This window comes from Balaenoptera borealis, assembly GCF_965194805.1.
Source record: "Balaenoptera borealis genome assembly, chromosome: 20".
NCBI lineage: Eukaryota > Metazoa > Chordata > Mammalia > Artiodactyla > Balaenopteridae > Balaenoptera > Balaenoptera borealis.
The window spans coordinates 51,329,041-51,340,113 of record NC_138879.1 but is presented as its reverse complement, the minus strand read 5'-3'; positions in this window follow the sequence as shown (position 1 = coordinate 51,340,113).

Sequence of the window (11,073 nt, the reverse complement as noted above, 5' to 3'; positions counted from 1 at the left end):
TTGCTTACTTTCTTATTTGTTTGGCTCTAAGAAGGCGGAGGGAAACTTGAACCTGTCGCTCAGGGGCTCTTTGGCAGGAATGCTTGTGTCATGTTAAGTAGATGGAGGGGGTCAGGGATGCTGCTGCCTGATGACAGCTATGACGTCTGTATTTCTATGTCTAGAATGTCCTTACATCAAAACAAAACATAGATAACTTTCCAAAACAGCTACACCTGAGAAGAAAAAAGACTGGCAGGCAAGACAGCAAACTCTTTACTGTGATTATTGTGAGGTGGTGGGATTTGGGGTCATTGTTTCCCTTATTGCTCGGCAGTTTTCTAATTTTCAGAAAGGGAAAAAAAGATGCTAAAAAAAAAAATTAACAAGAAGCTCCCAGTCTTTGTCTTCTCCAGGCTCAACAATCCCCACTTTTGATGCTTCCTCAGAGGTCCACCCATGCAAAGGCACCAGGAAAGGGAGTGGCTTTAGGGACAACTGATGCATGAAAAGGTGGAAGTGAAAAGGACAAAGCCGAACCCAGGTCTCCTCCACAGTCATTTTTTCCAGGGGTCAAGAGCAGACTGCTCAATTGAGATCTGACCCCAGCCCAACACACCTTGACCTTGAGGCCTCTGGAAGGCAAGATGCCTGAAAGATAAATCCCTGAATGCCAAAGACACAGTGACAAAGACACCAAAGCTGGTGGTGTTCATCCACGGGTTTCAAGATGTAGCCCAAAGTTCACATAGTCAATGCCTCAACTCCCACCCCGCCTCCAGCACAGACCAGTTAGGGTCCTCTCACAGGTCAGTTACCCAAACTCGCCGTCAGAATCCAGAGAACGATAACAACCCTCTAGCGGTACACACCTCTCACTCTCGGTCATTACGTCATTGCAACCTGAGAAGTAGGCCTCTTCATGGCCCCACCATACACACAAGGAGATGGAGGCCCAAGGAGGTGAAGTGATCCCGAGGTCACCCAGCCAGCCAGCCAGCAGCAGGGTGAGCTCTTCAAGACCAGTGTTTCTCCAGCCCCACCCAGCGGTCGTACCAAGGCCCTAGGCTACAATCCCCCAGCCCAAGCCCAGGTGGTCACTCGCACTGACACAGGCCCAGGTGCTTACTAAGCTGCAGGAGGTCCAGCTGTGAGCGGCTGAGGGACCAGCAGTGCTCTGAGAGTCACGGCTCAGCGCAGCTGGGGAGGAGTGGTTCCTCACCCACAGGCTTTCCACCCACCCGAGCCATGAGTGTCCGCCTGACCACACTTCCCCTTTCTGCTCAGCCCACCAGGGAGAGGCCCAGGCGCCGTCACCAGGCAACCAATCCCTCTTCCAAGAAAGCTGACTCCTGAGGCCTTCCAGGAGCCAGAATCTTCTTGCTGCCCCTGTGCTCCTGCAAGTCCCACTGGCAGACCGTCCTGGGGTGGAGGGATCAGGCCCCAGGGCGGAGGGGGTTAGGGTGGGGTGGGGTCCCCACACATGAGCCTGCCCTGAGCAGCCCGGAGCTCCAGAAAAGCTAAAGGAGCCTGACTCCCACCCAGGCTCAGAGACAGACCTGGGTGAGAAACCAGTTCACGGGTACCAATGCCGTCCCACAAGGAAAACAGCTCTCACAAGCCCCGGGAGCCCTGGCACTGCTGACCCAGCTTCTGCTCGGGGAGGCGAGGGGAGCCTCCTGTTTCTCAGGGTGTGTGACAGGCTGCGTCAAGAAATGGGTCCAGCGGACCCCTGGACTCAGTTGCCTTCCCACAGCACCACCTCTGAAATGGGGGCCGGGGGTGGGGAAGCCAACCCACCGTTTGGTGGACTTGACTGTGCTGACTGAAATGAATGGTCACGTCAGTAAAAAGAGCCAAACTGGCGTGCCTTGTGTCTGCCCGGGGTGAACAAGTTATGATTATTCTCAGCCATGATGATGATACCCTGGGATGTCTGGTAAACGTTTAACAACAGGCTCTCGGGAGACAGAAAGATTCCTGGTTTGTAGTGTTTGCTCATTTCTGTGATGTAAATATCCCCACGGCGGCCGCTTTCAAGCTACCAACAGGAGTCGCTGGACTTGGCATTGGGAGGGGACGCACACAATTGGCTGCTCACCACAGAACTGATAAATCCCATTAGGGAGCAGCTGCTGGGGACTAGGGCCCGAAACCGGTGCCCTTATCTCACCCCATCTTCACTTACCTGGAAGATTATTGTCTCCATTTTACAGGTGAAAATATCGAGGCTCTGGGAGGTTACATCATGAATCAACACTGCACAGCCCGGGAAGGACCTTCAACCCAGGTCTGTCCATTTGCAAAGTCTAAGTTCTCTCTTATTAGGGTCGATCCAAAACTTTGCGGCTCAAAAACGTCTCTTAGAGCAAATCGTAAATGATCTTTTGAGAAGTGAATAAATGCTTCTGTGGGTAGAACTCATCTTCTGCTACCAAGGTGGTGACTCCTTGGTTTGTGTTTCATTGACTCATCCAATAAGCGATTTTGCTAAGGCTTCGGGACGGCGTGTTCAGCTGTGATGCAGTGAACTTGATAAACCTACTGCTTCGCACAATGCACTTGTCACAGCACGTCCGAGTGGGGCTGTTAGGAGATCCAAGTGCCAGACTCAGTCTGCCAACACCTTCCTATGTGAACCCCTCCCCTCCCTGAGCCTCAGTTTCCTCATTTGTAAAATAAAAGAGTTTGATAAACATGAAGGTGCTTCAGAGATTGTACCATAAATCACTCTTCCGTTATTGTCTGTTCTCCGCAGCTGGGACAGGGCACCTCCTCAACTATCCTCCACAACCCGGGCACCCAGCACGGTCCTGGGCACAACAGAAAATGCCTGATAGATACATGTCGACTGAAAAAAGAAGCCAAGTAGTCTACAGGGAAAAGAAGTGAGTTACATACTCCAAAGGAGGCAACTTCATTCTAGCAAACTTGAGGGCCTACTTTGCCAGGTCCTGTGCTGGGTGGTATGAGGGCCAGAGAGAAGAATCAGACCTAGTGCCTGTCCTCAGGGAAGCCTCTCAAGGTGTAGGAAGAAGGTGGAAACATAATATAATGCTGGCGAGGTTCAATGCCCTTTGCTTTGTGCCAGGCCCTATGCTCACATGTCTCTGCTCAGAGCTGAGCAAGTTGTCCCTGGGAGAACCCATGTTCTTCAGGACAGAAGGGCATGTAACTAATTACTATTGAAAGCAATGAATACTGGTGCCATGGAAGCACAAAATGGGAGGGCTGAGAGGGCATTCGAACTGGGCCTTGAAGGATGTGTAGGAGCTCACCAAGTGGAGATAATATGGAGAGACCAACCCAGAGTGTTTGGACAGCAGCAGGTGGTTGTATGTCTGGTGGAGAGTGAACGTGTTGGCAGAGGGAGGCTGAAAGCAAAGTTTAGGGCCCCCACCAGGTCATTTGGACCTACCCACTTCCTTGCCGTCCACACTCTTCCCCTGGCTCCACCACCGTCTTCCTACAACAGGAGGAGGACAGGAAGTCGGGGTGGTCTGTTTGGCCTTCCTTGTGCACATCTGAAATGCTGCCCGCTGGCCTGGGTAGCTAAAGACGCCCCTGCAGGGGTCAAGGCACCCTCTGGTGGTCATCTGTGGAGCTTTCCTCTCCTCAGGATTCAACTTCACCCTGTGGTTCAAAGTATCAAACTACCTTAAACTGAAAGAAAGGAAAAAGAAAAAAGCAACAGTTCTTTTTTTTTAAAAATTTATTTATCTATTTATTTTTGGCTGTGTTGGGCCTTTGTTGCTGTGCGCAGGCTTTCTCTAGCTGCGGTGAGCGGGGGCTACTCTTCGTTGCGGTGCGCGGGCTTCTCATTGCGGTGGCTTCTCTTGTTGCAGCACGGGCTCTAGGCGCGCGGGCTTCAGTAGTTGTGGCGCACGGGCTTAGTTGCTCCCAGACATGTGGGGTCTTCTTGGACCAGGGATCGAACCCGTGTCCCCTGCACTGGCAGGTGGATTCTTATCCACTGCACCACCAGGGAAGTCCCTCAAACTACCTTAAACTGAGAGAATGGGGGAAAAAAAAAAAGCAACAGTTCTTATTTTGGACTAGACTCTAGTGTTTTCCCATGAAGAGTTATAATCATTGCCCAGTCCATGAAATGACTAAACAATCTGCCCAAGGCCTTGCTGCATGTACCCTGCCTCTCGGGTAGCTTTCTTGGGAACTCACCCAGCCTGAAATGCAAACAAGTGTTGGTCACTGGAGCAGGAACCTCCCTTGAATTGTCTAACGGCCTCTGAAGTTGCACCTTGGTGCGCACATCCTCCATGTGAGATGAGAGGTGATTGTGCCTCTGCACTCGGGGGTGGGGGAGAGGACCTCCGGAGAAAAGCAGCAATGATGTTGCATGACACCATGTGTTAGTGCTCATTGATTTGACCAAATATTTACTGAGCGTCTCCTATGTGCCGGGCACTGAGTACAATGGTGAACAGACCTAGTTCCCATCTTCTGGTGACTCACAATCCAGTGGGGATAAAGACAAGTGAGTAGATTATTACAGTCCGGATAACTGTGCCCGTGACACACACTCTCACAATGGAGAGTCCTGACGCTTGGGAATTTAGGATATGACGGTGGCATTTCAAATCATCATGGGAAAGAAGCGTTATTCATTTCATGGTACTGGCTAGCCACTTTGAAAAACTACCTAGCTAGATTCCAATCTCACCTCTCCCAGGAGAACACATTCCAGGGTGTTCCAGCAAAGATTTAACTTTAAAACATGAACTTATAGGAGCGCCAGAAGAAAATATGGATCATTTTCTTTTTAAAATTATCAAGAGTGGGGAAAGACTTTCTAAGTTTGCTACAAAACCAGAAGCCATAAAAGAAAACAGTGATAAATTGGATTATATTTTTAAAAGGTTTCTGAAGGATAAGAGAAACCAGAGAGATGACTGAACAGGAAAAAATATTTGTTACATACATAGGGAAGGATCGATGTTTCTAATTTAAAAATGTCTTTTATAAGCTCATAAGATGTAAAATAAACATGTCAATAGAAACATGGGCAAAAGGCAGTTCATGGAAGAAATACAAATAGTTGGCAAACATATGAAAAATGATTACATCTCACCAATAATAAAAGAAATGTATATAACCATAGTTTATTATGATGAGAATTTAAACCAATACAGCCTTTCTGAAGGGCAGCTTGGCAGCATGCATCTGTATTAGTTTCCAAGGGCTGCTGTAACAAAGTATCACAAACTGGGTGGCTTAAAATGAAATTTATTGTCTCATAGTTCTGGAGGCTAGAAGTCCAAAATCGAGGTGTCAGCAGGACCATGCTCCCTCTGAGATTCTGGGTAGAACACTTCCTTGCCTCTTCCAGCTTCTGGTGATGCCTGGCAATCCTTGGCTTACAGCTGCATCCATCCAATCTCTGCCTTTGTCATCCCATGGCCGTCTTCACATTGTCTTCTCTTTCTGTGTGTCAGTGTCTGTGTCCAAATTTCTCCTTTATATCAGGACACCAGTCATATTGGTTTAGGATCCAACCTAATGACCTCATCTTAACTTGATCATCTGCAAAGACCCTACTTCCAAATAAGGTCATTCACAGATGTTAGGGGTTAGGAAATGGACATACTTTTTTGCAGGGGGCCTCGCCACGCGGTTTGTGGGATTCTTAGTCCCTGACCAGGGATTGAACCTGCGCCCTCGGCAGTGAAAGGGTGGAGTCCTAACCACTGCACCGCCAGGGAACTCCCTGGCATACCTTTCTGAGGAACACAGTTTAACCCATAATAGTATCCAAATGTAAAATGGACATACCTGTGACTCAGTAATCCCATATTAGGAAATTTACTCTCAAGAGATACCTAGACGAAAAGCAAAGAGGTTCAGGATAGTATTGTTTATAATAGTGAAAAATTAGAAGCAATCTCCTAGTCAGTTGTGTATTGGTTAAAAATGTTATTCTATACAATACTATGAAACCAATAGAAATGGAGATGTAATTCTATATTTATGGCCATAGATAGGCAATCACAACACGTTGCATGAATGAAGCAGATTATAAAACAGCACGTGTATTGACTTTGTAAACTTGTACACTTAAATCTAAGTCAAGAGAGATGTACCCCAGTATAACAGTGGCTCCCTCTGAGTTGGTGGGATTCTTAGAGATTGAAATTGCCTTCTTTCCATTGTCTGAGGATGTTTGGGTACGTTTATAAGTCACAAAAACAAGAACGCCTCTTTAAAGGGCTCTGACCGGGGTATGGGAGGCCAGAGCACGTGGGTGGAACTGGGAATCGTCTTGAAGTCCACCGTGTTCCTCTGTTCTCCCCCAACAGCAACTGCCATGCGGGCCTTGCACCTTCTCCCCGGCCCCCATGCCTTCCCTGAGGTCACTGAGGGGAGATCTTCCCGGCCCAGATGGAAGGTCAGCGTGTAGATATTTGGGGGGTGTGGTGGGCAGGGGACAAATGAAAGGGGTCCCTGCCCACTTCTCCCCATTTCTGGAGGCGAAGAGCCCCATGAGAGAACCCGTGAATATGTTGCCTTATACGGGCAAAGGAACTTTGCAGATGTGGTTAAGTTAAGGACTTGGAGGTGGCGAGAGTACCCTGGATGATCTAGGTGGGCCCCAGGTAATCACCAGGGTCCTCCCAAGAGGGAGGCAGGGGGCCAGAGTCAACAGTAGGAGATATGACCATGCAAGGAAGAGGTTGGAGTGACGGAGGAAGGGCCTGAGCCCAGGAAGGCAGGTGGCCTCTAGGAGCTGAAAGAGGCAAGGGAATGGATGCCCCCCTGGGACAGCTATGTGGAGACAGCAGTGATTTCAGTTCTCACCCGTGAACTTTACTCCTTCTCCTGACTCCCAAATGCTAGTTCACGAGCCCTGCTACCACTCAGCTCTGACTGGGCTCAAGTTGGGCCTGCTCTGTTCAGAATGCCTAGAAATTGTATGTGTCCTGTCGGTTCAACGTGGCTGTCTCTCCGCTGGGCATCCTTCCCTAGATACACTTTGCAGTGGTTGTAAAACACGACCACAGATTCTTTGACACTCCTCCCACTGAGGAGGGGTCTCTGTCCCCTCTACTTGAAACTGGGTGGCCTTAGTGACTCATGTGTCACCCACAGCATGTAGTGAAAGTGAGGTTGCGTAACTTAAGAGGCCAGGTCAGAATAGGTTTGCAGCTTCTGCCCAGTCGTTTCCGGACACTCACTCTGGGGAAAGCCAGCTCCCCACCCACCCCCGCCGCCGCCCCCATGCCTCCAGGGGGAAAAGATAACTCCCCACTTTGTGCAAACATTGTACCTGTCCATCTCTCTATCACGGCTGTAGTGGATGCCTGTTATTTTGTCTTCCCAGGCCTTCACCCCTTCTTTTGTGACTAACAACCCTTTCTTTTGGAAAGTGTCCCCCTCTGCCCCTGCCCCCCATATCAACCATGTTTTTCCAGTCAGAGCTGCTCTTGTTTCCTGCTCCAACTGTTGGTTCCTGCACCAACTGCCATGATTGTTTGGTCCAGGGATGAGCACCTGGCACAAGGTGTCTTAGATTAAGATGCCCCAGAAGCAGACCCTGAGTAAGGATTTGAGTGCAAGTAGTTTATCTGGTGGCACCAGTAGGGGCATGGGAAAGTGAGATGGGGGGAGGGAAGGAAGTCAACACAGGGAGCAGCAAAGAGCGGGTTTCCACTGTGAGTAACTGGGACTCAGTCCTGCTGGGAACTGTGTGGGGAGCACTGTAGACATTTCCTACCCAGGGGGCGAGGGAGCTCAGGTGTCTACCAAGTCCAGTCAGCCATTGGTTGAGAGCTGCTCTCCTAGACTTGAACTATCCAAGGTTAACTTCCCAGCATTTCCAGCCTGAGGCAGAGCTCACTCTGGTGGCCAGAGAAAGGCCAGGCCAAGAGTCACAACCTGTGGGCAGGAAGCTTGTTGGGTCTACAGGGGAACTGTGAGTGCCAAGCAGAGGGGTGAGGGCGGGGCACCAACAGCATCTGCCGTACAAGGCGAGCCAATCACAGCACTTCCCTGGGACTTTGGAAACTGGACCAGAGAGAGAGAAGCAATCTTCCTCCACTGGAATGTGAGGTTCAGGAGTTGTAGGTGGATCTGCAACTAGAGAGGAATAAGCAATCACACACAGAGAAACAGAGTTGTGGCTGTCACACATCTGTCTTTCCATTTCTTCATCCATTCTTTTATGGCCTGGTGGCATTTGCATCCCTGGCTCAGTTGTCCCTAAGGCCCAGTGGCCTTCCTTCCCTTCTCAAGGCATGGTCCTTTAACTCTTCAAAGATCTAATTGCATGAGATCCTCCACATATTCCCCAGTCCTTGGGTTACACATCAGCACATGAAGATGAATGGTTTACTTAGTTTCAAGGATATGGACATAGAGATGTATCAAAAGGGCACAGAAAGGGCATAATAATGACTAGAAAGACCTTTGTCACAACATCCCAAAGAGCAAGCATGAAAGGGTTGTACAAAGCACACAGGAAGCCCAGAAGGAGCCAGAGACACCCCTCCCCAGGCAGGATGTGCGGAGGAATATGGGGTGTGAGTATGTTTAGCAATGTGACAGGCACATCTGAGTACATCCAGTTCAGGATCACTGAGCATCCCTGCCCTGATGGGGATGTCCAGGCACGTCCACATGAGCCTCACTAAGCCATCTACAGTAAGCTGAATGAAGACGTCCCAATCCCCAGAACCTGTGAATATGTTCTTTACACGGTAAGAAGACTAAGTTAAGGATTTTGAGATTGAGAGATGATCCTGGGTTATCCAGGTGGGCCCAGTGCAATCACAGAGGTCTTCCCAAGAGAGAAGCAGGAAGGTCAGTCAGTGGTAGGTGAAAGGACCATGGAAGCAAGAGGTTGGAGTGACAGAAGAAGGGTCACGAGCCAAGGAAGGCCAGCAACCCCTAGGAGCAAAAAAAGGCAAGGAAAAAATTCTCCCTGAGAGTGTCCAGAAGGAACCAGCCCTGCCAACCCATTCTATACACCTGATGTCCAGAACTATAAGAGATTAAATTTATGTTGTTTTAAGCTACTAAATTTGTGGTAATTTGGTACAGCAGCAACAGGAAACTAATACTCCTCCAGCATCTCCAGAATCCTACCAAGCCTTCTTGTTTATGTCTAAGCCAGTTCAAGGATGGTTTCAAGGTCATTTGCTACCCAAACAATCCTGTCAGAACAGCAGCAAGCATCACACGGACAGATGTCTCCCCCTCACACTGTCAGCTCCTTCTTCTTACCTCCTCCATTCTGTTCCACGGAACCTTCTAGATGGTGGCTCACAGCTGTTGTTCATTATTTGTTTGAGAACTAAGGGGGTTTGGTGGGAGGAGGAAGGTTTATTTTTAAAAATCACATATGCACATACACCGAAGTTCAGTCTCTGAGAAGCTGTGAAATCATGTCCAATTTCAGCTTTACCCACAGGAACCCACCCAGAAAAGTATTCAAATTAGCAACTCTTTCTTTTTTTATATTTAGATAAAATGTAAATAACATAAAATTTACCATCTTAACCAGTTTTAAGTGTACAGTTCAGTGACATTTACACTGTCATGCAACCATCACCACCATCCTGCTCCAGAACTTTTTCATCAACTCAAAGTGAAACTCTGTCCCTGTTAAACATGAACTTGATGCCGAAAACTCAGCCTCTGTGCGTGCACTGGTGCCGAACCAAATCTCGGAGACAGTTTTGCGTGAAGTAGAAAAGAATAGCTTTATTGCTTTGCCAGGCAAAGGGAGACACAGTGGCTGGTGCCCTGAAAAACTGTACATCCCAACCCGGGAGGATTTGGTGAGGAGTTTTAAGTTTTATAGCAATGGTTCAAGGGTGGGTTTGCTGATAAGCATCAGGGTGTGTGCAGGGCCTGCATTCCTTTAATCTGTTCTCAGGTAGTTCTCTTGATGAGCTTCTCTGGTTCTTTTAATCTGGCCTTGGGTGGTCCTCTCTGGAATGAAGAATGCTAACATCTTCCATTTGTTGGGGGTTTTAGTTCTGTGAAGAGCTCAAAGATATTGTTAAGGGTATCCCCTGGGGAGGACCCAGGACCCTGCCCCAAGGCTGCACCATTGTTTCTTGGCTGCTCCTCCCTTGTCTCTGCATCCCCTCCCTTCCCTGATTAGCAACTGTTTGAAAGGCTTTTGTGCCCGGGAGCCCCATAGGGTCCTGCTCCGTTTCAAACTCCCCATTCCCCCTCCCACCAGCCCCTGGTAGCAACTTTTTCTTGAAAAAGGCTAAAGAATGTTAAAACCGTCAAAAGCCAACCATTTTACCTCCTGGCTAGCCAGGCTCTGGAACTGTTTTAGGGCAAAACTACACAGAAAGCTTCAAGGCAAGCCTCCTCCCACGACTCCAGAAACTTTGCCTTCAAGACAAGATCACCAACCACTTGTGCTGCTCCACGTGGGGAGCAGGACAGGACACAGAAGTGAGATCTCCACCAGAGGCCAGAGGGCAATTGAAGGGGAAACAGGTCACCCTGGTTGTTCCCCCTGAAAGGGTACCCCTCCAGGTGTCAATGCCAGAGATCTGGGCTTTTCTGGGTGCAGGGCCTACCCATTTTAGTGTTAAAAGATAATTTTCAATGAAAGATAAAATCATGAATCTCATACAGATATAAAAATGAGCACCTGTTCAAGTTTTTATTCTACTAATTAATCAATGAGGCAACCAGGCAGATGTTAGAGTAAGTTTAAAAGAAAATCCAAAGGACAGATTTATAGGTTAGGAGTATTGAAATAAATGTGCAAATGTGAGCCAAACTGGTTTTTCCGTAGAGAGGGTCTGGTGGGAGGAAAGTCATTCCAACCTCTACAGGATAGGACAGAATTTCCATATCCATAGATAAGAATTATTTTTGTCTTGCTATCAATTATCTCTACACTTTACAGAGAACCAGAATCAGAAAACTCACAGGGATGACCTCTAGAGTTTAGACAATGCATAGTTTCCCACTGGAACAATTTTTTTCTCTACTTGAGAGGTGAAGGAATTAAAAAGAAGAGCAGATCAGTGGAGCTTCTGAGAGAAGAAGGGCCTCAGGAGTAGAGAAAAGAGTCCACGTATTTCTGGAAGATACTAGAGCTTCAGTTGT